Source organism: Hylobates moloch, unplaced genomic scaffold (assembly GCF_009828535.3).
Source record: "Hylobates moloch isolate HMO894 unplaced genomic scaffold, HMol_V3 SCAFFOLD_1, whole genome shotgun sequence".
Lineage (NCBI taxonomy): Eukaryota > Metazoa > Chordata > Mammalia > Primates > Hylobatidae > Hylobates > Hylobates moloch.
Genome location: NW_026652276.1, coordinates 48,360,304 through 48,388,078, shown reverse-complemented (window position 1 = coordinate 48,388,078; position 27,775 = coordinate 48,360,304). Strand labels below are relative to the sequence as shown.

The 27,775-nt window shown below is 32.7% G+C and overlaps 1 long non-coding RNA gene across 1 annotated transcript; it reads right to left on the bottom strand.

The window, feature by feature from the left end:
- Positions 1 to 27,552, bottom strand: LOC131381197 (uncharacterized). The gene is made up of 4 exons (XR_009209765.1): positions 27,300 to 27,552; positions 20,741 to 20,874; positions 19,653 to 19,705; positions 1 to 145 (listed from the first exon to the last, which is right to left on the bottom strand). It is a non-coding gene; the product is annotated as an uncharacterized LOC131381197 (long non-coding RNA).
- Positions 27,553 to 27,775: the final 223 nt, after the last annotated feature.

Here is a 27,775-nt window from a genome sequence, read left to right as displayed (position 1 = left end):
ATGTGTGCCATAGTTGCATCGTTCTCATGTTGCCCATGACTTTACACTTCATAGGTGAATACACTGGGATTTTCTTAAATTTTCCTCATTTAAAATGTTTATCGTGGTATCATGACTTGTTGACTGTAGCCTTGTTTTCAACTCCCTGTCAAAAGAAAAAAAAATCTGATTTAATCTCGAAGTAAATATTATACTACACAGGTTAATTTGAAAGCTCATTCAAATGTGGTGTCTTCTAAGTCTACTAAAAATATCAAATTATTTATTTTCTATTTTTATAAAGGTAATAATGAATTTATTTTCAGTGCCTTGAAACTTTTCTTGAGACTTGTCTAAAAAGAATGTTAGACTCTTACCCTTCATAGAATTTGTAATGAATTTAGATATATCTCACAATTGTTAAACGGCAAATGATTGTTTGAAGGCTATTAAATGCACTCAAATTTAAAAGAATAAAGGAATATTATATTTTGTGTCTCATAAAAATTAAACCACTGGTAATTATTTGTTCAATTTTGAAATGTTAATCCAAGAGTCATACTACACTCTGATATGTTGAAAGTTTGAGTTCTAGGCACAATAGAAAGCATATGACATGTATTTCCCTTTTAATAGTTTATGTCTTCACAAGCTATTTCTTCCATTAAAACATATTTTTTCTAAATCACCTAATTGTACAAGACATAAAATAGCTAACCTATACATGAAGCTATGATGATATATTAATAAGAGATCTGCTTATCCTATGATGATATATTAATGAAATAAGAGATCTGCCACAGATCTGCTTCTCAGGTTGTATTTTATTATTTATTTTAAAACACCATATTTTCTTCACTATGAAAGTAATGAATGTTCATAATAAAATATTTATGAAGCACAGAATAACTATAAGAAAAATGTAAATGATGTATAATTCAACCAACTATGATAACCTCAGTTGGAGTTAACAATTGAATAATTTTTAAATACCTCTATAAGGCATATTTTATTCAGAATATCTGCATAGCATGGTATATACTCCTATAAAGCATTTTTTGGATTGGCATGTTTCCATTTAATACTATTCAATGTTATAATTTTACCATTTACATAATATTAAATTATATGTCTATTAAAAATTTTACACAGCTAGTTACATTAGGTCACTTACATTTTAATTTGGCTAATGATGAATTTAATATAATCAATGACAGTGATGTTTGTAAATTTCTCAGGAATTAGTGCATTATGAATTAGCTATATATATTGAATTTCCCAAGAAGTAGAATTTCAAGGCTGAATAATCTATATATTTATTTTTATATAAAATTCTACAGTGTATTCTGATATTTACGATTGAGAAGGTCACATAAACAATACTAAATAAGGCACTTAATCTTAGTCAATTTGGAGACAAGATACATTTCTTTCCTAATATTAAAATTAAACATGTTTCTTGTTTTATTTTACTTATTTATTTATTTTGAGATGGAATTTCTCTCTTGTTCCCCAGGCTGGAGTGCAATGGCATGATCTCAGCTCACTGCAACCTCCGCCTCCCAGGTTCAAGAGATTCTCCTGCCTCAGCCTCCTGAGTAGCTAGGATTATAGGCGCCCGCCACCACGCCCAGCTATTATTTTGTATTTTTAGTAGAGTCAGGGTTTCACCATGTTGGCCAGGCTGGTCTTGAACTCCTGACCTCAGGTGATCAGCCCACCTCAGCTTCCCAAAGTGCTGGGATTACAGGCCTGAGCCACCATGCTTGGCCTTATTGTTTTATTTTTATTGGTTACTTTCTTCTGTGAATTGCCTATGCATTTTTGTTGCCTATTATTTCAATTAAGTGTTGTTATTATTTATTGACCTTGAAAACTTTTATTTTTGTATTAAGATCATGTATATTTCAAATTTCTTCCAAATGTGTCTCTTAGTTTTGTGTATGTATTAAACATCACTGCTTTTGAAAAATAATGTTTAAAGGAGAGTCAAAAGCATGCCTGATTACAAAACAGTAAACTAGTTGCAGACAAAAATAATACATGTGTTTTTAGCTATAAATACACCTAAAATGTCTTATTGTTTATCTGTTTACTTATCTATCTATTTATTATCTAAGCAAAGTGATATTGGAAAGCATGGCTACCTAGAGCCAAATAAATGGAAGACAAAAAGTTCTGTTTTCTGTTCAGAACCGTAATAATAAGAATTCATAATACTTCCTCAGAAAGTTTATAACAATATTAAATCATTTAAAATAAAAACTTTTTATTTGATTTATTTTATTTTATTTATTTAAAATTTAAAAAGACAATAAAAATCATTTAAAATCAAATCAAATCAAAATAAAAAATCATTTATTTAGTGACCTAAATATTTTTAATTGGTCATTTTAATTTTAATAAGTCATTAGTCACTTTTACTCTTTGTTTTAATGAAGTAATTTTCATTTTATGAGGAAAATCAATTCATATGGTATATCTCTGCTTGTTTACCTCAATTGAAATCTTCACTGCATAAAAAATGAAAGAAAATTATTTGCACCTAATTTTTTTTAAAAAATCAAATCTTTACCAGAAATGTGTTTGAAAATATAATTTTAACGTTTCCCTTCTTTTTCACAAAGTAACACTGATTTTTTACCTTTCTTTTGACATTTTTATAAACTAAATTTTTTATTTATTTTGGTTACTTGTAATCTGTCACATCCACATATAAAACATAGAAAAATGCATTCACATATTGATTAACTTTGCTAATCAACTATGATATACAATTGCTATATTTAGAAAAAGATTCTCTGGAAAACTACATATTTTATATATAATTTCATTCTTTCAAAAATATGTATATAACTGATGTATATTAATTTTTCTGTTTAATGATCCAGCAGCCTACAATGCCTATTATAATTATTAAGTGTATTATTTGAGAAATATTTACTCCTGAGTTTTTGTTGTGATTTTTTTTTAATTAATAACATTTCTTAGCAAGTAGCTCCCAGAATTTTCTTGTCTGGCATCACATTTCAAATTTTAAAAATCAGTTCATGCCACATCTACATTGCTTTTTTAATGTAAAACCTTGCTAAGATCGTTACTAATTCACTTACACAATTTTTTAGTTTACCATGGAAATAAGATGTTTCAAGTAAGTTACATTTAAACCAATATGCTTCATAGCAACTTAAATAACAAAACTTAAAATTATTTTATTATAGAACCTGCATGTCAATATTCATATTAAGACAGTGTGTGTCTGTGTGTATGTATGTGTGTTCTCTGATAAATTGTCCTCTGAAATACTCTGCCTTCAGAAATGAAATGATATATTTTAAATAGTACTGTGAAAGTACCAGGCTTGGTAAAAGCATTTATTTATTTGAACATAAAATATGAAATTTCAACAGAGTTGCTCTGGAAGTAATAAAATATGAATTCATATGTTTAGAAATGTCCACATGATATTAAGTCATTGGGTTTATCCAAGAAAAAATATTTTTAAAAAATAGCACACTTGTTTGGTCAACATGGAGCAGTAATGGCTTCAATTTCTTCAAATAGTTATTTGTTCAAGGAAGAAAAAATTAATTAAGCCTTTTATTTCTCTACAACCTACCACCTAGAACCTCCCAGAATTTAATCTTATAAAGATTAAGTTGGAAAAATGTACGTAAAATATTTGGCATACTTCCTGGTGTTTGTGATTAATCGGTGTTGTGATTCAACTTATTATTTTCCTTAGTGTGTGAAACGATGAACTGTCAGCCAAAATCTATGTAGATTTCAACTCCTAAAAATAGTAACAAAATGCTAACTACTACAATATATGGAATTTTAAAGTGAGTTACTATTTAAATTTTGATATTTTACTTTTTAGACTTGTCTAACAATAATAAATATATCTATATTGACTTTTTGTTGTCCTTGGGCTGATGACACTTGGGTTATCAGGGATGGATTTGAGTGTACAGGAATACTTACAGTCACATGTATTCTTAGAGTTTTTGTACATACTCAGTATATTATTCATTCATTTGATAAATATTTAATGAGTATTTAAAATCATCAGTTAACTTGTGCACTTCTAGGAATATTGGAGAACAAGGATGAGTTTTTCTACTCATGGAATTTATCTGCCAAAATTGATAGCTATTAGATAATCATGCTAATTTATAGTTGTCATCTGAGATAACTGCTCTGAAGAAAAGAGATGATCTTTGTGAGCACACAACAAAGCAGCCTTACTTTAACAGTAGAGTTGCTTTGTATGGGACACAGACGATGCTGAGCGCTCAGTATCAGCTACTCATATGTAAGCATTACGTTATAGCTGTCTTTCTGTCTCCAGTGACAAGCACAGTAACTAGCAAGTAATCAAACTATTTATTCAACTGACTTTATGTGACAGAACTTTTCAAATGACCTTATGTTGTCATCACTATAAAAAGAATAGATATTATTATTAAAATTAATGAATAAAAGCATGTGATCAGAAGATATGTAAATAATTTTGGAAATGTACCTTAGGTTTCATGAAGACAATATTTTTAAATAAAATGTATTGTTTATAAAATATCAAGAAAACACTTGCTGTCATATAACCTATACGAGAATTAAATACATGCTTTTAGAAGCACGACCAGAAAGAAATCCTATGTACAATTTGTTTTACACAAATTTAAGTAGCAAAATTAATTGTGCTCACTAGAACACCAATCACCACATATAAAGATTAGAGTCCTGGTCACATGTTATTGGTATATTTAAATGGTTATAGATTTGTGAACATCAATGAATATCATAAAATATAATAGATAATGGCACTTCATCCCACTCTTTGTTAGTATATAACCTTTGGATCATTATATTGCATTCTGTAAACACTGACAAGATTGATTATAGCAGAAGATTGTTGTGGACTGACTTGTTTCTTTTCAAAAATGTTTAATAGATAAGTAGTAAAAACTAAATATTATAGAGTAGATAACTAGGAGGTTACAGTGATATCCTACTCCCTCACATCACTTTGCTATTATCACCAGTTATTTAGGGAAATATAGGTACAGCCACAGGAAGTTAGGATCCACTTAGCTTTAATGGAAAGGATGCTCGCTTTGGGGAAAGGAGTTGTGCAGAGTGGGAGGGAGTGGGCTGGATCTAAGAGAAGAAAGGTTTCTTTCATGCCTTTAAATTAATGAATATCACCTGCAGGTCTCAGCTCTAGGATCAAAAGCTAATGGATTAAAAGTGGGAGTAATTGGTTCAAATGTTAATGAACCTAAAAGATTGTCAGGAACATTCAACGATAATTTTGTGGTATTTCATGTTGGCCTTTTAAATAATTTAAAAACAACTGTTAGTTGTTGAAAGGTATACTATCTATACACTTTTAAGGGTTTTACAATTGTTAATATCCCATCAATACATGTTATGACCATTGGGGTGTGTTTGTTCATAGGATATATTTAAATAATGTTAACATTTTAATCATCATGGCTTCTTATTTCAAATACTGCTAATAGGGTGTTAATCTACATTGCATAAACTGTATTTAGTGAAGTAAATAAAGCTATTTTAAAATTTAATTTAAAAAATTCATATAGAACAAAAAACAATCATAAATTTAAGCAGTGTTTAAATTTTATACTGGGTTTTGAGCCACTGTTGACAATTTTTAATTTTGATTTTTAATTTAGGGTTGCTTTATTTGATATAGAAAATAATAATGTGGTAAATATGTAAGTTGTATTAAATCAAAAAATTCTAAATGTCAACAGCTATTTGTACATTTCTATGTAAATGATACAATTTTCTAGTTTGTTAAGATAGCTTTTGGAGGCCCTTTAAATTAAGACAACTTTTATTTAAATATATTTATGTTAACTACTAGATTAAGTTTGATAATAAGTCTCTAAAGGAGATATTTTATATGCTTTTTTTACATAAACCTGTGAAAAATATTTCTGGAGTTCTAGAAATCAGTATTGAAAAGTTCAAGTATCTGAAAATACATGACGGTGTAAATAGAAAAAACCATACAGCTTCAAAAATAGAAACAAACATATAAATATTTATTACAAACGATGTACTACACACATACAGGTTAATTAAATACACAAATATATATTTTTAGTTAATTAAACCTTCGTGCTACCAATATTAATTTTCAACATTATTGCTGCTGCATAGGTCACAATAGTCTTTTTTTAACTTATTATTTTTTCAAAACCCCTGTAATAATTTTCATTTACTCCTTTTTGTTGATATGTTTTGTCTTCTTAGTACTTTTACTTAACCTGTTTCTAAATATGTCAATTTTATTATTTAAAAAAACAAGATTTAGTTTTTTAGATTTCTACTGTATTTTTTCTTATCTATTTCATTGCTTTCTTCATTTATTTTTGTTTTTTTCTTCCACTTTCTTATTTTTTTTTTTTTTAGTTTCTTGAGTTAAGACAGATAGAAATTCAGATTACAGATAATCAGCCTGTCATTATATATCTGCAGAGAGAAATATTTGAGGATTTTCTTTTTTTATTTAATTTCCAACTTTAAAGTTCAGGGGTACACTTGCAGCATATAGGATGTGCAGTTTTGTTGCATAGGTAAACGTGTACCATGCTTGTTTGCTGCACGGATCATCCCATCACGCAGGTATGAAGCCCAGCATCCATTAAATATTCTTCCTGATGACCTTCCTCCTCCCACCCCCAACCATCTGACAGGTCCCAGTGTGTGTTGTTTCCCCATGTGTCCACGTGTTCTCATCATTCAGCTCCCACTTGTAAGTAAGAACATGCAGTATTTGTCTTTCTGTTCCTGTGTTAGTTTGCTAACCATAATGGGCTCCAGCTCCATCCGCGTCCCTGCAGAGGACATGATCTCGTTCCTTTTTATGGAGGTAGAGTATTCCATGGTGTATATGTACCACATTTTCTTTATCCAGCCTATCACTGATGGGCATTTAGGTTGATTCCATGTCTTTGCTATTGTGAATAGTGCTACAATGAACATACATGTGAATGTATCTTTATAATAGAACAATTTGTATTCCTTTAGGTACATCCAGTAATGGGATTGCTGGTATGATTCTGCTGTGGTCAGAAACATATTTTCTGCATATAATTTTACTAATTTAAATTTTTTTGGACTAAACTTAAGGCCCAGGATATAGTCCATTTTGGTAAATATTCTTTGTGTACTTGTAAACAATGTGTGCTTTGCAGTTGCTGGATGCAAATTACATGTATTTCAATATATTTACACTTTTTCGTGATTTTATTCAGTTCCTAAAAGTAGGGTGTGTTAAAATATTTAAGTGTGTTGTAGATGTGTCTGTTTATCATATTAGTTCTGTATCTGCTTTTGAATTATTTGTTATTGATGTTACATTCACATAAAATAAAATTAAATCTTTTAAAGTGTACATTTCTATGAGCTTTAATAATGTTGTATAGCTACTACCTATGTGAATTCCAAAATATTTTAGTCACCCCAAGATAAAGTTATTTCTAACATTTTACTTTTATTTCTGATTCAGTAATTGCTGGATTGTTGTGAAAGTTTAATTTTTAAATAAATTTTCAACTTTTATTTTGCATCTAAGGGAAAGAGGTGCAGGTTTGTTACATAGTTACATTGCATGAACCTGGGGTTCGGATATGAATGATCTTGTTACCCAGGTAGTGAACATAGTACCCAATATTTAGTTTTTCCTTCCGTGCCCTACTCCCTGCCATCTTTATGCCCACGAGTACCAATGTTTAGCTCACACTTGACAACAGCAAAAATACCAGAATAGGCAGCTCCAGGGGCCTGTTATTACACAGAAACACCACTCGCTATTTCTAAATAAATATTCTTCAGTTTTTGTTTTAAAATATTTAAAATTTTATATACTTTCTGAAGAAATATACATTATTATTATTATTGTCCTGGACAGACAAGAGAGTCTTTTGTCTTCCAATTTATATGGCTTTAGGTAGCCATGCTTTCCAAATATTACCTTTCAAGTTAGATATGTTAGATGATAGATAGATACATAGAGAGAGAGAGAAAGAGAGAGAGAGAAATAGATACGGGTAAGGCATTTTTAGTTATATTTATAGCTACAAAGGCAGATCTTGTTTTTGTCTGGTACTACTTGACTGTTTTGTAACCATGCCTGCTTATGAATTTTCTTTATACTTCATTTTTCAAAAGCAGTATGCTATGTTTAATACACATATAAAATTAAGAGACGTTTTAAATTTGGAATACATTTAAAACATGGGTTATCTTGACAAAGTTGATTCTGACAGATTGTGCTAAATTTATTAGTGTTTCTGTTGGGGGACGGGCCCTTAGAATTCCCTGTTCTTCCATTTCTGCTGATGTGTTACTACATGCTTTTGTATTTTAAAACTGTATTATGAGCTGTATATACACTGAGAGTTGAAATATCTTTTTGCCTAATTTAATCTTTTATCATTTAGGAATATCTATCCTCATCACTAGTCGCATTTTATAGCCTAAAATCTAATATGTTTGATATGATATATTAACTCTATGTATTAAATATATGTCAGTTTTTCCTTGAGCTTAATTTTTTAGTATATCTTTCCCTTCTTTTACTCTCGAATAGTCATGCTCTTAATCTTTGTATGTCTCTTGTATGTCTCATATTATTTGTAGTGTATCTTATTCAGTCTAAAAATATTTGCTTTGAAAAGAAAGTAGAGGACACCTATATAAATAGTAGAATTTATTATATTTGTGGTTTGGAAGGCCCAAACTTGTAGTTGTTATATTTTCCCAAATTGATTTACATATTCACTGCTTTTTCAATACAAATTTGAGTATTGGAAAGAAAAGTTACTCACAAGCTGATTTTTAAAATGTAGACTTTTTCCTTGTTCCTTTGGAGTTTTGCTGTGCATTTGTCTAAATGTGATTTCCTTTCTACTTATCTATTTATTCTGCTTGGAGTTCATAGAACGTGATGAATCTTTGGCATTTTGTCCATCAATTTTTCAGTATATCTTCAACTATTGCCATTGACACCTTCATTCTACTGCCTCTTCTGGTGCTCCCATAATGTATATGTCAGACGTTGTCACTGATTCCCATGTGTCTGGTAGAATATTTTTCTGTATTTTATCTTTTTTTTTTTCCCTGTGTGATTCAGAAAAAATATGTTTTCTGTCAACCTGTATTTTAGCTTAAACATCTTTTTTTCCTGTTATCTACTGTTGAAATACAATACTTTTAACTTCGGTAATGATCTTTATAACTTTTAGTATTTCTATTTTATTTCATTTTCCATTTATCAATTGAGCATTTTGATTGAATTTCTTTCCTTAACATGTAAATTATACTTCTTTTTGCCACTTTTTATTTTTATTTATTTATTTATTTAATTAATTTTTTTTTTTGAGACGGACTCTTGCTCTGTCACCCAGGCTGGAGTGCAGTGGCACAATCTCGGCTCACTGCAAGCTCTGCCTCCCGGGTTCATGCCATTCTCCTGCCTCAGCCTCTGGAGTAGTTGGGACTACAGGCGCCCGCCACCATGCTGGCTAATTTTTTTGTATTTTTAGTAGAGACAGGGTTTCACTGTGTTAGCCAGGATAGTCTCGGTATCTTGACCTCATGATCTGCCTATCTCGGCCTCCCAAAGTGCTGGGATTACAGGCATGAGCCACCACTCCCTGCCCTTTTTGCCACTTTTTAAAAATGTTTGTCCTAGACTTTGCAATATACAACTACTCCAAGTCTATTTTTAAATAAAATTGTACAACTTCATGGATAATACAAGTACCCTATAATACAGGTAACAATGTATTTCCAGTTCCTTCTTCTATATATTATTCCTGTCATTCATTTCACTTATCCATAAGCTATAAAGCTATAATCACAGAATACATTGTTTTATTATTTTGAACCAAACATTATTTGGTAGATCAATTACTAATAAAAATAACAGTTTTTCAGCCGGGCGCAGTGGCTCACGCCTGTAATCCCAGCACTTTGGGAGGCCGAGATGGGCGGATCACGAGGTCAGGAGATCGAGACCATCCTGGCTAACACGGTGAAACTCCGTCTCTATTAAAAATACAAAAAATTAGCCAGGTGAAGTGGCGGGTGCCTGTAGTCCCAGCTACTCGGGAGGCTGAGGCAGGAGAATGGCGTGAACCTGGGAGGCGGAGCTTGCAGTGAGCCGAGATTGTGCCACTGCACTCCAGCCTGGGTGACAGAGCGAGACTCCATCTCAAAAAAAAAAAAAAAAATAGTTTTTCTTTTACTCTCACTCATTACTTCACTTATGCTCTTCCTTTATGTAGACCCTTCTTCTGTCTCTCTGGCAACTTCTAGTCAACCTGCCCATAGACAAATTTTCATAAGTTGAAAGCTAAAATGATACATAATTCCACTGTATATATATATTATTTTTGATAATTTTGTCTTCAAAATATTGAAAACTGATTTACTTTCCCCTACTAAGTTACCTGTAAGAAAGTGAACATAAATCTTCATTGTAATTGTCTTTTTAAATACAGAATATGGCTACTGTATCAGGAAAGGGTTTGGCCAGATTCTGTTTTGATTACTTTCAGGGTCTGTAATATCAATATAATGAATTTCATATTTTCTTTGTGTGTAAGTTCAAATAGAGGCACTTACTGACAAGCTCTGCATATTTCAGTATTACAATGCCTCTCTAAAACTATTTTCTACGCTATAAAAAGAATAATAATATTATATACCTCACTTGCTTTTTGTTAGTATTTAACTTATACCATATACTGTATTTAGTTACTGCTTGACTGTACTTAGCATACTTCTTGACAAGTATTACTCAATAAGTAGCCAATTTATGAATATTACTATAATTATATTCATTGCTAATTGCAGAACATTTTTAGGATCTTTTAAATTGCATGGCATCATTAGTGTTGATGAGCCAATTTTACTAACTTAAAATAAGAGCTCCCACCTATTTATTAAATTATTGCTAAAATTACTCTGAGATAGTTCTGCATCTGACATCAGGGATTTTACTATTATAACTTGTGTTTGTGTCACCTTGGACTATTATAAATAGGAGGTGACAAATATGTAAACTATATATTATGTTTTATGCTTGTTCTTTTCAGTTTCTTTAACATTTCATACAGTGCCAGACTGAATTAGCTATTTCTGTCTAATTGACAAATGCAACAATGTATTGGGCTAAGTGCTTAGAGAGTTGCAACAAGAGAGACTTTTTACTTCATTGTCAAGATCCTGTCACTGCTGCAGGCTATTTACCTTGTTTCAATAGCAAGGTCACCATCAGAATCACCTGCCTTTTTGGATATGAAAAACTTGTTGGCAGAAAAGACGTTTGGAATTCTTACAGCTGGTCGAGAGGGACAGAAGATTTCAATATGCTGCATATAACAAAAAATAGATTTTGTTTTTTTTTTTTCCACTACATAGCTAACTTTGTTTTAGCTAGTGTTGTTAACTTTGCCTCTGCCAATATTTACCCCTTGGATAATGACAGAACAGGCCCATGTCTCAGCGTTTCAGCCATTTTTAGCCAGGGCACATATGCAATACAATTTCATCAATGTGTTTTGCCTTATACTGGCTAATGATGTTTATTTTCCTTATATTGGCTCACAAGATTCTTTTTGTTTCATTTTTACTCATCTGTACATCTTTTTTTTTTTTTACAAAATTTAACTTTCTGTTACGTAATTTTATTTTGACCAAATATATGTGTAATCTTTCTCCAAAATTCATTTTTCAGTTTTCACTTTCCTCATATTTGTACATATAAAAGAACTAATATCCTTCACACCAAGGCTTCATCGGGTTCTGATTTATGACAAACACCAGGAGGCACAAAATTGAAAAAGGGCATCAGCCTCTGCAGCCTATAAAGATTGGGATACATTTTTGTTGGCTGTAGACTCCATATTTTGTAGGTCACGTTTAAACTCCATTGCAGATCCTTAGCCTTTGGTTTCTAATCTCCCTGTTTACCGTATTGGGTAGGTTGACTCAGGCTATCACCTTGTGTTTTTGCCTTGTTTTGCTGTTCCTTTTGATGATAAGTTCTCTCTAAAATTGTAACTTTCCTATGAATATCAGCACAAACAAAAAATAAAATATTTCTCTCTGGCACACTGCAGTTTAGATTTTTTTACACTTGAATACCTTTAGTTCCTGAGAGAGCTTCTCCTAAATTGAGGAAGAACAAGTTTGGGTGTCTGTCTCAGGATGTGATATGAGAGGACACTGAAAATCAGGTATATGTAAGCTGAAAAATGTTTCAAAAAAGAGAGAAGATTGAGTATAACCAAGAATGTCAAAGGAAAATGTTTCACACTGGTTGTGTGCTCACTAAATCCCTAGTCCTTTCCGCTTGTGAACTTTCACACCTTTATAATTAAATAGGCACCATTCTTAACCCCATTTCATAAGTGAGTAAATCAAGTCACAGAGAGGATAAGTAACTTAAGGTCTTGCAGTCAACAAGTGGTCACAACAAAATTTGAACCCTAGCAGTTTGCCTGCCCCACAGCACACACTGTTATTGTTATATTATATCATTATACTAGAAGTGCTACCAAGTATCAGGTGGGATAGCAAAAGTGAGTGCAAAAGAGATACCTGTATGTGCCTAACATTGATAAGGCTGAAAAATTACTTGAGTTGGTAACTGTGATAGTTAAGACAATAACCTCTTATGAATAACGAAGTTGACAATATAAATTTATCATCCAGACCTGAACACTTTTGAGGATGAAAAGGGACTATTAATAATTATTCTGAGACAACAGGCTTAATTCAGGGCCATCTTTAGTAATCTGGACATTAGATCAGCTAATGTATGAGTGGCTTCCCCAATAGTTGAGGTGCAGCAAATAGGGCTAACCCAGAAGATTGTTACACTGATCTAGCCAGTGGGAGTAAGCCAGGAAATAACTGTTTTGTACCAATTTTTATGTAAACATTTCCTGCCATGGGCAGGTTACTTACTACATTTATTATACGTTTTCAGAAAGTAATATTACACCTTGCAGAATATCCTTTACAGAATTTCATTTTAAAATGCTGCTCGCTTGATTTCTATTTCGGAATATGACAAAAAATAACCATATGAAATCCCTTGCTGCACCTGTTCCAAGATGGGTTTGTGACAAGTGTACATTATATCATCCAGTATCCTTTCTAAAAATGTGACACATGAAATATTTCATTTAGAAATCAATGTTAGAAAAATGTTTTCTCTAAAATAGATAGGTTTACTTTTCTTTAATTATGAAAATTAGTTCATTCTGTTTTAATTTGGCCTGCAAAATATGTTGTCTCTTCTAATCTGCATACTTGTCTTCTCAAGTACTTGGTCTTCAGTATCTATGTATATTTATATTTTTTCTTGTCTGGATTTTCTATTTCAATTTTCTGTTTTTAAAATATTATAAGTACTTTTTTTGTACACAGCTTTAAATCCTTCATAAATGGGATTGAACAAAGTATTGTAGATACATTTATGTTGTAGCAAACCAGTACAATCTAAACATAGCTTTAACAGTGATCCTTCTGTAGACAACTATCGACAATGTTTTTTGTTTAATTTCTTTAAAGGAAAATACCTAAACTAATGTCCACTGATTGCATCATCAGTGTTTCTGAATAGCTAATTTATGTATAGTTTATCCTCTAAACCAAAATAAAGGCAGCTCTGTTCAGAAATGCTTCAATTCTTGCCACTAGCTCCCCTAAGTGGGGAAGGCTGGCATAACACTGATTAAATACTTAGGTGTCAAACCTTCTGCACAAAAGCCAGCGAGAGTCGTACCTACACCAAAGATCTCTTATTACATTTCTTAAAATGCTGTCAAAATGAAAATATGGCAGGCCATATAAGAAAACAGGTCCTGGTATATTTAATATAAAAATTCATAGCAAAGGAATTTTGTAAGCATTGAAATTTGGAAGAGCATAGACCTGTGCCTGATTAGATGTGTTATATATTAAACCTAATGAACAAAGAGTTGCCACATTATCCCTGATTCTAGAACAACCACAACTTGAAAGGAGCTTGCCCCATTGTGTTCCTCCTCAATATAATGAATTACTTTTAGACATAGAAATTTACTTGGTAAAAGTCATTAATATCTGTACTATAACTAAATGTGAATATAAAGACCATAATTTAAAGCATACTAGATAAAAAAGGATTGGAGAATAGAGAAGAGACTAAGAAACTCCTCCAAAACTGGGTAAAGGAAACATAGGGCCTAGATTGATTTGCCATCAGTCAAAGGAACATAAGTAAATTTTAAGTGCTCTCATCACAAATAACTGATAAGTATGTGAAGTATATGACATGTTAAGGAGCTTGACTTATTCTACAATGTATACCTATTTCAAAAGATAAAGGTGCATACTATAAATGCATACAGTTTTATTGTCAATGTTAAAAAGACAAGTATAGATTCAATAAATAAATTTGAAACTGCTGGAAAAAGAATAGTGTCTTCCAAGATCTAGAGGAAGTGCACAATTTAAAAATATTTTCTGTGGCAAACACAAAGTAATATGACAGTAATTTTTTCTCTAAAGATTCTGAGGCACACACCTATTTCTTTCTAATTATAATACTAAGCAATTTGGTAAACATGATAGACGGATGCATAGATTGATTAAATTGTGTTTCCCAAAATGATACCTCACGTCCTCACCTCTGGTAACTGTGAATGTAACCTTATTGTGAAATGAGGTCCTTTCAGGTGTAATCAAGTTAGGATGAGGTCAGACTGGATTAATGTCTACCCTAATCCAGTGATTGGTGCCATTATAGAAGACATAAAGAGGGGAGAATGCCATGTGAAGATACACAGACATGAACACAGGCAAGAAGGCATGAAAAGATAGAGGCAGAGATTTGAAGTGGCAAACACCAAAAGCTAAGAAGAGGCAATAAACTATTTTTATCTTCTGTCTTTAGAAAGAACATGGCCCTGCTGCCACCATAATTTTGAACTTACAGCCCCCCAAACTGTGAGATAATAAATTTGTTCTTTTAAGCCAACCAGTTTGTTTCATTTTGTAAAAGCTGACCCAACAAACCAATACAGACAATTAGACAATAAACTAGAGAGATAAATTCTATACATACAGGAGGCATGTAACCTTGCCCTGAGTTTCATACCTGGATAAAATAAAGTCCTGTCCCTTTCAGTATTATTTAATGAGGCTATATTTGCTTTGCTCCCTTGGGACTCTTTCTGGGGAGCCATGAATTCTTTGCAATATTTGATAGATAGTGGAGGCACAGTTCTTAAGCAAAAATTACTATTGCTCTTACCCTAATTGATATGGTTTGGCTCTGTCCTCACCCAAATCTCATCTTGAATTGTAATTCCCATAATCCCCACATGTCACAAAAGGGACTACATGGGAGGTAATTGAATCATGGGGGCTGTTTTCCCCATGCTGTTCTTGTGATGGTGAGTGAATTTTCACGAGACCTGATGGCTTTGTAAGCATCTGGCATTTCCCCCGCTGGCATTCATTCTTTTTCCTGCCGCCCTGTAAAGAGGTGTCTTTTGCCATGATCGTAAGTTTCCTGAGGCCTCCTCAGCCATGCTGAACTGTGGGTCAATTAAACCTCTTTTTTTTTTTTATTAAGTCACTGTCTCGATTATATCTTTATTAGCAGTGTGAGAACGGACTAATACACACTAGTCTACGATGTAACTGAGAGTATAAAAACATGACCACAGAAACATCATTCAAAAAGTCAAGCTTCACCTTAATTCAGAAAATGTATTAGGCAGGAAAATGCCTTTATTAAAGGATACCTCTCGGACACCATTTTTTTTAACTTTTGTTTTAGGTTCAGGTGTACACGTGAAGGTTGCTACATAGGTAAACTAGCGTCATGGGGGTTTGTTGTGCAGGTTATTTCATAACCCAAATATTAAACCCAGCACCCAATAGTTATATTTTCTGCTCCTCTCTCTCCTCTTACCCTCCACCTTCTAGTTGACCCCAGTGGTCTGTTCTTTCCTTCTTTGAGACATCAAAATTTAAATGTCTTTTTTCTTTGCATCTATTTACATTCTAGATGGGTGAGAAATATTTTTATGTATATATGTGGATAGGTACATATATATGTATGTATATGTTTATGTGTAGGTAGGCATGCATATATGCATTTATGTATTTATGTATGCATGTAGAACTCTATGTATGCATTTAAAAATATAGATTAGGCAGTCTCTTTAGGAAAAAGAAGACATAGAAGTTGGATATCTGGAAACATTCTCTTCAAATGATCTGTGCCTGCATATTTCCTTGGAAATGATTTGGGTACAGCAGAGGTAACATTATTTAACCTAATTTGAAAATTAATGCCCCTAATTATATGTGGGAGTCCCCATTTATTCACAGAGGATACTTTCCAAGATCCCCAGTGGATACCTGAAACCACGGATAGAACTGAATCCTATATATGTAAAAATTTCTTTTTTCTTCTTCACAATTTTATGGATAGAAGATTCATTCCAACCATAGATCTTAGCAGCCTCAGCATACATTTATTTATTTATGTTTTTACTAAGTCAAAAATTTCACCTTGTCCACTCTAGGAAGCACTTTGGCATATCTAAATTGTCAGCATCACTATTCTTGCTCTGTGGGGTCATTACTAAGTAAAATAAAGGTTACTTGAACAAAAGCTCTAAAAAAAAAATACAGTTGATCTGGTAACTGAGCTGGCTACTCAGTGGCTAACCTGTGGGGAGTGTTTACAACATGGATACACTAGACAAAGGGCTGACTCACATGCTGAGCCAGACAGAGCAGGACTGCCTAAGATTTCATCATACTACCCAGAATGGCTTGCAATTTAAAACTTATTAATTGTTTATTTCAGAAATTTTCCATTAATTTTTTCAGATCTCAGTTGATTACATGTAACTGATAACATGGAAAGCAAAATTGCTAATAAGAAAGGACTACTGTAATTTGAAATTTTTAGCATCATATAAAAAAAGGTGTCCTTAATCTGATAAAGAATAGCTAAAAATTTCTGTAGCAAATGTCTTAATTAATCATGAACTATTGATGTTCTCCTATCTGAAGTATGGCATGAAAGAAGTTGTTCATTATTATTTTTATTCAACATGACATTGGAATTTTCACACAATTTGAAAACAAGAACTGACAAAATCATTTGAGAAGGAAGAAATATAGCTGAGATTATTTGCAGAAAACTTTATGTGTAGATAGAAAGCCCAAAGAATCAAATATTAGAATTAATAAACAAATTCAGCAAGAATTCTGAATCCAAGTAAAAATTTAAAACATTTATTAGAGCCAGGCGCGGTGGCTCACGCTTGTAATCCCAGCACTTTGGGAGGCCGAGACGGGCGGATCACGAGGTCAGGAGATCGAGACCACGGTGAAACCCCGTCTCTACTAAAAATACAAAAAATTAGCCGGGCGTGGTGGCGGGCGCCTGTAGTCCCAGCTACTCGGAGAGGCTGAGGCAGGAGAATGGCGTGAACCCGGGAGGCGGAGCTTGCAGTGAGCCGAGACTGCGCCACTGAACTCTGGCCTGGGCGACAGAGCGAGACTCCGTTTAAAAAAAAAAAAAAAAAAAAATTATTAGAGCAGAAACTATAAAATAAAATTAAAGGATATCCTTTTTGGTACTATACAAATCAATTTAGAAATAAATCTGACAATGATATGAAAATCTATAAAACTTTGCTGAATATAGTAAGTCTTAAGTGAATGGATTGCATTACTAAGAGATGTTCATTAGAATATTCTTTCAAAATTGATCTGCATTTCCAACATAATTTCACTCAAAATCTCATCAGTGTATTGCCAATCCTAGTATATTCTATAATGTACATATTAAAAAATCAAGAAAACCCCCGGGTAATCTTGAATTTAAAAAACCAGATTGGAGAATTTACATTATAAAATATGTTGACCTACTAAAACTATAGTAATTAAGGCATTACTTAGTTACTAAAAGTATTTGTGAAGAGATAGAAAATTGTACATAAAAGTACAGAAACTAACACATTATTTATACCAAAGAAGAAACTGTAGAGTAGTGGAGAAATTATGTGCTTTTGATAAATGTTACTAGATCAAGTCAGTTGGGGGAATAATATTTGCTCTATGTATGTATATTTGTATGAAACTGAAAGCATGTATACATACATATGTGTGTGTGTGTGTGTGTGTACAAGTGAATGTATATAAAGAATTCCTATATATAAATAGCAGGTAGTATCTCAATAAAATAAATTCACTTTTGAATTTATTTGTAAATTATCAGTTCACAATTTAACTTTTGTAATTGAATTCAGCACTATATATTTTTAGTTAACTTCTTTACCAATACTTTCATTTATATGTTTTCCTAGTCATTAATTAAAATTCTCAAGAACATTGGTGGTGGTGCCAGGAATTGCATTTGAAAAAAAAAAAAAAACATAAAAATATATTAAGCTTCACCATGGTGTCATCAGGAAGTTTTTGACAAGGCTATTTGTAATCTTAGACATTCTCTGTACTACCATCTTCATTTTACTATCTTTCCCTTAGAAGATAGAAGACTTCTATATATAAAGGTAGGCCAGAACTCACCCTCCATTTCTGGAAACTATTCATTAATAAGTTGTACTCTTAGTAAAATGATCTAGTGGTGGTCACAATTTCCGCTTTTTTTTTTTTAGCACTAAGTCAAATCAAGTGACATGTTTTTTACTGTGGATTTGTATCTGTCATACAATCATGTGTAGATTGACACTCATTAGCAATGTATCACATACCAAAAATGATTTTCAACAAAAAATGCATTTATATTTGTTGCCTTCATCTAAGTGCAGCTTTTCTTATGTAACCATGGCACACAAACATATGCTAACCAAACAATAAGCTTATTCCACTCTGGTATGGTTTCCATCTATACAGAGAATAAGAAGGTGATTGTGCTCTCTGTCTTATCTGCTACTGGTATGTGAAGAACTGATTCATATAATGAAAATCAGTGAGACTAGACCCCCCATAAAGTGAAACAAATGCTAGCATGAATAGTTGATAGTAATTCTTCTAACATTTAAGTCCTTTGTATATGTTACATCTAACATGCAAAGATTAAAGATCATTGATTTCCCAAGACTCTTGACAATTGGCTCAGTTGTGCATTTGTATTAAAAATAAAATTGGAACCATTCGAAAGCATTTTGGTTGGATTTGTTATTTTTCATTTGTCATACTTAGTTTATCTCAAGAAAGTTTTCAGAGAAATGGTACAAGAATGTGGAACATTGAGATACAACTCCAACCATGGGGAAGATTTTAAACTTTGGCCAACTGGACTACTTTGTGCTTAAATACTGTCTGCTTTATGCTGTAGTGAAAAGAATATTAGGCTGATAGCATCACTACACATACTTTTATAAAAGATTATCTGACCAAAGGAGCAACTTTCGACTCTGTTTTTAAAAACTTCTAAACTATTACTTAAGATAACTCTGAACAGAAATGGTGTTATTGTCAAAAATAATCAATAAATAAATTGTGCTAGTTTGTTTTGTATTGTTGTAGCAGAATACCTGAGGCTGGGTAATAATTGATAAAGAAAATAGATTTATTTAACTCACAGTTCTGCAGACTGAGAAGTACCAAAAACATTGCACTGGCATCTGTTCAGCTTCTGGTGAGAGAAAGAGCCACATTTTAGGTCAAAACATAGTGAGAAGTTCAAAGGGGAAGCCGACACAGAACCTCATGAAAAGAGAAGCTCCTGGCTTTATAATAACTCACTCTCAAGAGGGAACGAATCCACTCCCACAAGAACTAGTCCAGTCTTGCCAGAGTGAGAACTTGCTTACCACCGTAAGAATGGCACCAAACCAATTATTTGTAAACCATTCCCATGAACCAACACCTCCCACCAGGCCCCCTCTCGCAAGATCACCAAATTGGGATCAAATTTCAACATGAGTTTTGGTGGGGACAAACAAACCATATCCAAACCATAACAGGAATCATACTTAAGAAATGGCCAACCATAGCATTATCAGTGGTAGCTAACCAGATATTTTATGCATTTGAGGTCATGCGATATTGATTATACAAGCTAATGAGAAGATGCTGGGTATAGATTTTTTAAAATGTGATAAGTGAGGCTGCGTTACACATTAAAATTTAAAGCCTAGCATAGTTAGATTTTGCAAATACTGGGTGTACATTCTATTAGGGGAAGCACAATAAGAAAATCAGCTGAGGCACATTATAGCAAATATACGGTGTGCCGAGTTCTGATAAGTAAAAATTTAAAATGTGAAATCTTTACGTCATCGGAACTATGTGTATTCACATAGTTTTGTAGACCCTGCTCCAGTTCTTTTTTAGTACATGTAGATCTAGCCAAAATACTCACACTAGAGCTCAAAAACAAGTATAAGCTGATACAATTCAAGTTGTATGATGTGAAAGTATTGAGGAGTGACATGGTGTGGCTCTGTGTCCCTACCCAATTCTCATTTTGTAGCTTACATTATTTCCACATGTTGTGCGAGGGACCCGGTGGGAGATGACTGAATCATGGGGGAGGTTCTTTCTGATGCTGTTCTCGTGATAGTGAGTACGTCTCACCAGATCTGATGGCTTTGAAAACGGGAGTTTGCCTACACAAGCTCTCTTTGCCTGCTGCCATTTACCCAAGATGTGACTTGCTCCTCCTTACCTTCTGCCATTACTGTGAGGCCTCCCCAGCCATGTGGAACTGTAAGTTTAATAAGCCTCTTTCTTTTGTAAATTGTCCAGTCTTGGGTATATCTTTATCAGCAGCGTGAAAACGAACTAATACAAGTAGATCATCTAAAAATAATCAGTAATTTATGTTGAAATTTTCAAACTTTATTTCTTATTGAATAACAACATTTATGATTAGCCCCTAAAAAGCTTTACATGCTTAAAATAATACTTGGAAGGCACTCTTCCCAAAACAGTGACTGAGAGCTCCATGTATTATATATTGCTCACAAATATTACAGTAATTAACAATAAAAATATGTATTAAGCTCTTAATATATGTCATAATTTCCATAACAATCTTTTGAATTATATACCATTATTATCCACTTTTGTACATAAAAACCCTACACATAGGTTCATTAGGAAGTACCATGCCTAAGGTCATGCAGTAAGTGGCAGAGCTAGAATCCAAACACAGGGATTTTGGCTCATATTTCTATTCATATTTTTAGAAAAATAAAACCATTAAACAGTAAGTACCAAATGCAGACAATTTCTGAGGCAAATAGGATAATTGGTGAATAAATCAGTATATTAGATTTAAAAAATGATGTTTTGACATAACCGGTTTGTTACATATTATTGTTAATTTATAAAATAGAAATATATATATTGTGTGCCATATTAAAGTGATTTTTCTTGTTAAAGTGAGTATGCATATTCTTGTTAATGTGAGCATGAATGTTCTGTTTTGTTAATGCCAATGGTATTTTTCCATCCTGATTTGTTTTTAATATATAGGAAAAAATGAATTTTTCAAGGGAACTCTGACTTCCTATTTTACAGGCACAGGTAGTGTCATTGTTTGCTTTGAGATGATGGGCTATCTCACAGTCAACTTCTGAGCATAATGCAATGTTTGCCTCTTTTTAGTTATACATTTCATCTTTGGTCTTTTGAAAATACTTACATGCCTATAAAAATGGTAAGAAGAAAAACAGTATCATCCCATGGGCTTTGGTAAGGCCACTCCAAACCTTTCCATGACCTTATAATGTTATAATTTTGCACTGAAATTTTATGATATGTAAAAATGATAATTAAAGACACTGACAATTCAATACTTATATATCCCATTTTAATTCTGCTTAGTTTTGTTTTTCACATATTAATTTTACAATCCAATGTAAACTAATTTTTTGTTGATTACCAGTAACTGACAATGTTATCAAATCACACAGAATCACAGATGTGTTGTAGCCAAGCTGAAAGCAGTTGTAATTATTTGAAATAATCTATGTGTTCACTGGTGTATATAAAACATTTGTAAGGAAATAAATGCTGTGAATTTGTGATTATTACTAAGGCTGGGGTGTTGTATAAATTAATAAAATTCTACACTGAAGAAAAAAATTAGCTGGAAAAATACTGGCAAACCTGAATATAAAATGACACAGTCGCTTTATTAACAACATATTTTGTTAGAAAACATTCCCCCAAAGAAACATTATTTGAAATTTACAAATAATTCATTTTGATTTAATGAAATCCATAAAAATAAATTAACAAATAAATTAATAACAGTCTTGGATACATAAAAGTATAATAGTATATAATTTTTTTCAGTGAGAATCTTTTGCAGGAGTACATTTTTGACACTTTATGGTAAGAAGAACTCCAAAGAGAAATATTGGGAAAACCTTTTAGTTTCGTGAAGTCTATGACATATAGTTTTGCAAACATGACTTGCTATTCTTGATGAACTTTTGACTAATTTTCTAACCACACCTCTTTGCATTTTGGTTGAGAACAGCATGGCAAAAATTATATAAATAAGAGGTCCTATATCATAAATAGCATCTTTAAAAAAATAATAGTTTGCTTAAACAAAGCAGATCATTTCCATATCTGCACTGTTTCAACCTTTAAGAAAACTTCATCTTTCCTTCAGTTGTGGTCTTGTAATAAAAAAAGTTAAAGTGTCTTAATTAAAAATATTTTACAAACCTCTTTCATTTGCTGTAAGTCAGTTTGTGGAATATGTTTATTACTTAAACCAAAAGCAGCAGATTTGTAGTGCACTCATCACTGAGCAGAATGGTTGTTTTTCTTTGCTTATTCAAGTTGTATTTTGCTGTACTCTACAAAAATGGTAAATAATTACAGTCTTTGCAATTTAGACTTCATTTCAAAAAGGACAACTATTTCAAAATTATTCATTCATCCAGGTTGGATAGTAAGAAATATAAGAAATTAACTATCAATTTTTAACATTAAATGTTATCATCTTCATTGAAAATGTAAGCACAATTTTCATTGAGTTACCAAACCAAAGGCAATTCACACTTAAAATTAGATGTTTACTACTCAATTAAAAAACACCAGAAGAAGATAATTGATGAAAGCAATGTGATGATAAAATATATCTGGTATTTCTGTGGAAAATCCTCTATCTTTTTCAAATTGAAAAGTAAAGTGTCTGTATTAGACTTACTAATAGCAAGCTCTTCAACTCCTTGTTGATTATATCATTATACTTTTTGTATAAAGTTGAATAAACCCAACCAATGGACAGAGGAAAGTTTCATATCAACTCAACTAGCTCATAATTTCTTTAAAAATATATGCTTATTTGTGGTTTGGACAATAGTATATAGAGTAGTACAATTATAAACTCTGAAAATGACACAAAAACAATCAAATGAGAGATCTGAAAGGTAGTAAGGCAGGCCACTGTAGGACTGAAGAAAGATTAGTGTCAGAAGGTTTTTACATGCCCTTGCAAACCCGAAGAAGGAAACCCTGACATGGCACTTCCTGTCCCCAACTTACCAACAAAAGGCAGCAATATAGGCTGATTCCTCCCCTGATTCCACCATGACACCCTCTGCAACACCAGGTGAAACAAAGGATTGATAGACTCTGCTAAACCTTAACACCAGGGAAGCTCTCAGGTAGAGATATCTAGCTAGCCTGGAAAAGCTTATCCAACACGATCAAGTTGGCTTCATACCTGGGATGCAAGGCTGATTCAACATACACAAATCAATAAACGTAATCCATTACATAAACAAAACCAATGGCAAAAACCACATGATTATCTCAATAGATGCTGAAAAGGCCTTTGACAAAATTCAACAGCCCTTCATGCTAAAAACGCTCGATAAACTAAGTGTCAATGGAACGTATCTCAAAATAATAAGAGCTATTTATGACAAACCCACAGCCAATATCATACTGAATGGGCAAAAACTGGAAGTATTCCTTTTGAAAACCAGCACAAGACAGTGATGCGCTCTCTGACCACTCCTACTGAACATAGCATTGAAATTTCTGGCCAGGGAAATCAGGCAAGAGAAAGAATAAAGGGTATTCAAATAAGAAGAGAGAAAGTCAGATTGTCTCTGTTTACAGATGACATGATTGTATATTTAGAAAACGCCACTGTCTCAGCCCAAAATCTCCTCAAGCTAATAAGCAACTTCAGCAAAGTCTCAGGATACAAAATCAATGTACAAAAATCACAAACATTCCTATACACCAATAACAGACAAACAGAGAGCCAAATCATGAGTGAACTCTGATTCACTATTGCTATAAAGAGAATAAAATACCTGGATATCCAACTTACAAGGGATGTGAAGGACCTCTTCAAGGAGAACTACAAACCACTACTCAAGGAAATAAGAGAGGACACAAACAAATGGAAAAACATTCCATGCTCATAGATAGGAAAAATTAATATCATGAAAATGGCCATACTATCCAAAGTAATTTATAGATTCATTGCTATCCCCATCAAGCTACCACTGACTTTCTTCACAGAATTGTAAAAACCTACTTTAAACTTTATATGGAACCAAATAAGAGTCTACATAGCCAAGACAATCCTAAACCAAAAGAACAAAGCTGGATGCATCACGATACCTGACTTCAAACTATACTACAAGGCTACCATAACCAAAACAGCATGGTACTGGTACCAAAACAGATATATAGACCAATGGAACAGAATGGAGATCTCAGAAATAACACCGCACATCTACAACCATCTGATCTTTGACAAACCTGACACAAACAAGCAATGGGGAAAATATTTCCTATTTAGTAAATGGTGTTGGGAAAACTGGCTAGCCATATGCAGAAAACCGAAACTGGACTCTTTCCTTACATCTTATACAAAAATCAACTCAAGATGGATTAAAGACCTAAACGTAAGACCTAAAACCATAAAAATTCTATAAGAAAACCTGGGCAATACCATTCAGGACAAATGGATGGTCAAAGACTTCATGTCTAAAACACTAAAAGCAATGGAAACAAAAGCCAAAATTGGCAAATGGGATCTAATTGAACTAAAGAGCTTCTGCACAGCAAAAGAAACTATCATCAGAGTGAACAAGCAACCTACAGAATGGGAGAAAATTTTTGTAATCTATCCGTCTGACAAGGGGCTAATATCCAGAATCTACAAAGAACTTAAACAAATTTACAAGAAAAAAAAAAAAAACAGAAAAAAGTGGGCAAGTATATGAAGAGACACTTCTCAAAAGAAGACATTTATGCAGCCAATAAACATATGAAAACATACTCATCATCACTGGTCATTAGAGAAATGCAAATCAAAATCACAATGAGATACCATCTCATGCCAGTTAGAATGGCAATCATTAAAAAGTCAGGAAACAACAGATGCTGGAGAGGATGTGGAGAAATCGGAATGGTATTAAACTGTTAGTGGGAGTGTGAATTAGTTCAACCATTGTGGAAGACAGCGTGGCAATTCCTCAAGAATCTAAAACTAGAACCAGTTGACCCAGCAATCTCATTATTGGGTATATACCCAAAAGATTATAAATCAGTCTACTATAAAGACACATGCACACATATGTTTAGTGCAGCACTATTCACAATAGCAAAGACTCGGAACCAACCCAAATGCCCAACAATCATAGACTGGATGAAGAAAATGTGGCACATATACACCATGGAATACTATGCAACCATAAAAAAGAATGAGTTCATGTCCTTTGCAGGGACAAGGATGAAGATGGAAACCATCATTCTCAGCAAACTATCACAAGAACAAAAACCAAACACTGCAGGTTCTCATTCATAAGTGGAAGTTGAACAAGGAGAACACATGGACACAGGGAGGGGAACATCACACACTGAGGCCTGTCGGGGGTGGGGGGGCTAGGGGAGGATAACATTAGGAGAAATACCTAATGTAGGTGAGGGGTTGATGAGTGCAGGAAACCATCATGACACGTGTATACCTATGTAACAAACCTGCACATTCTGCACATGTACCTCAGAACTTAAAGTATAATAAACAAAATAAATTTAAAAAAAAAATAAACCAAAAAAGACAAAAAGAGAAAACCGTACTCCTGCAACAAAAAGTGAGTCCTGTAGACTTCAGAATACAATATATGAGATCAACACATAAATATGTATATATTTCTGTATTTTAGCTATTAAGAAGTACAGTAATATCCCCAATTGCTTGAAAAAATAAATATTTCAGTAGACACTTAACAAAATATGTACAGTATCTGTAGGCTGAAAATTACAGTGCTGATCAAAGGAATCAAAAACCTAAACAAATGTAGAGACATATCATGTTCAAGTGTTTTTTCTTCAAGAGCATCTCAGTTGTTTTGACCTTTTGTATTTACACGTAAATTTTAGAATCAGCTTGTTAAGTTCCATTAAAAAAATCTGTTGGGAAAAAAAAAAGAATTGGAAGACTCAACAGAGTAAACATGTTACTTTTTTTCAAACTGATCTTTTTCAGATTTTAATACAATTTCTATTAAAAGCCAAGCAAGGATTGTATAGACATAAAAAAGCTTATATAATTTTTATGGCAATGCATATACCCTCCAATAGCCAAAACAATCTTGACAAAGAAAAAACTCTGGGGGGAATTATCTTAAAATTATGTTAAGGCTTACTATGTAGCTACATTAATCAAGATAGTGTGGTATTGATGGAAGGATAAACTTAATCTAAGAAACAGAATGAACAACTCTAAAATAGACCTACACAAATATGATTAACAAATTTTGATAGATGGACAAAAATAATTCATTAGAGGATGAAGCTATTCAAGTAAATAAATAGGTATCAGAACAAAGACAATTACCTGGAATAAACATGATAATTTTTTAAGGATAAAAGGATTAATTTATCAAAAGGACATAAAAATCTTAAGTATGTGTGCCTTTAGTAAGAGAATTTGAAATAACTTACAGGAAAAGACGATGGAACTGCTAGAAGAAATAGAGAAATTAATAATTATATCCAAAGATTTAAATAGACCTATTTCAATAATTGGTGGAACAAACAGACAGAAAATCAACAGGAACATAGTTGAATATGAAACCTACCCAAATGTCCCATAGATCTTTTTTTGCAAATGTAGAAATTGACCCTTCTGGTCTTAAAATTTGAGATTTATATTTGTTTTATCTGAGTTATTTTCTCAGAAAACAACCAACCTTCATACCTCTCAAAAAAAGTAGCAAAGAACTAAAACTCACCAGATAAAAACACTTCCAGACAATTAGATGCCAGACCCCTCATTCATTATGATTGCTTCCTTAGGCCCTCTGGGTTCCTATTTTCTTACAAATTGTTACATTTCTTCCCTGCTGATTAAAACCCCTAGTTTTAGGGGGTCAGGGAGATGGATTTGAGACTGATCTCCCATCTCCTTGGCTGCAGCACCCAATTAAAGCCTTCTTTCTTGGCAATACTCATGGTCTCAGTGACTGGCTTTCTCTGTGGTGAGCAGCAGGACCTAGATGGAACTTCTGGTGTTTCCATAACAATTAGAATATTACTATTGACCAATTTAATCAAGCTGACATTCATTGAACATTCCACCTAACAACAACAGAATATGTATTGTTATCAATTGCAAGTGGAACAATCATCAAGCCAGAAAATATTCTGGGTTATAAAACAAATCTCGATAAATTTGAAATGATTAAATTCTTACAAATATTTTATCTGA